Source organism: Schistocerca serialis, chromosome 6, assembly GCF_023864345.2.
Source record: "Schistocerca serialis cubense isolate TAMUIC-IGC-003099 chromosome 6, iqSchSeri2.2, whole genome shotgun sequence".
Classification (NCBI taxonomy): domain Eukaryota; kingdom Metazoa; phylum Arthropoda; class Insecta; order Orthoptera; family Acrididae; genus Schistocerca; species Schistocerca serialis.
The window spans coordinates 360,655,946-360,656,599 of record NC_064643.1 but is presented as its reverse complement, the minus strand read 5'-3'; the positions used below and the strand labels follow the sequence as shown (position 1 = coordinate 360,656,599).

General features: G+C 44.2%; 1 non-coding gene across 1 annotated transcript; it reads left to right on the top strand.

The window, feature by feature from the left end:
- Positions 1-213: 213 nt before the first annotated feature.
- On the top strand, positions 214-404 carry LOC126485561 (U2 spliceosomal RNA). The gene has a single exon (XR_007588028.1). It is a non-coding gene; the product is annotated as a U2 spliceosomal RNA (small nuclear RNA).
- Positions 405-654: the final 250 nt, after the last annotated feature.

The following is a 654-nucleotide window of genomic DNA, read 5'->3' as shown; positions in this document are numbered from 1 at the left end:
AACAAGACGAATGCCAAAATCGGTGCTACTAAAGAGTCTCAGAAAAAGCCATAATATTAATACGTGAACATAGTGTGCAAATAAACAAAACTGTGCAAAGGAACTAGTCCGTGAGAACAGTGAACATACTAGTCTTGCAAAGCGCGTAATAAACTTGACGCTTACCTTCAGTGAAATGTTGAATGACGCGTGCAGGTAAAGATCCTGTGTAGAAACTCTAAGGTAAAGTGGCTAAGATCAAAGTGTAGTATCTGTTCTTATCAGCTTAATATCTGATACGTCCTGCATCGCAGGACCAGAATATTAAACTCATTTTTGGCTCATGACGGAGTGCTAGGGGCTTGCTCCACCTCTGTCGCGGGTTGGCCCGGCATTGCAGTACTGCCGGGATCGGCCCACCTAAAATTAATTAAAACACAGCCTGAAATGGGTAAATATTCTGCAGTCCGAGTATACACAGCGTGCAACGTAAAAAACCGCACCTTGACAATGTTCGCGCGAAGTACTAGATTGTCGGTGGTGGAATGTAAACCACGTGATCGCCCACTACTCGCAGCATTTCAGAACATACGAGACTTGTCACCGCTAGGCTGTGAACGCTGTTTTGGTGCAAATAGTGATAGCCGCTGTGCCAATAAGTAAACTATAATGCTC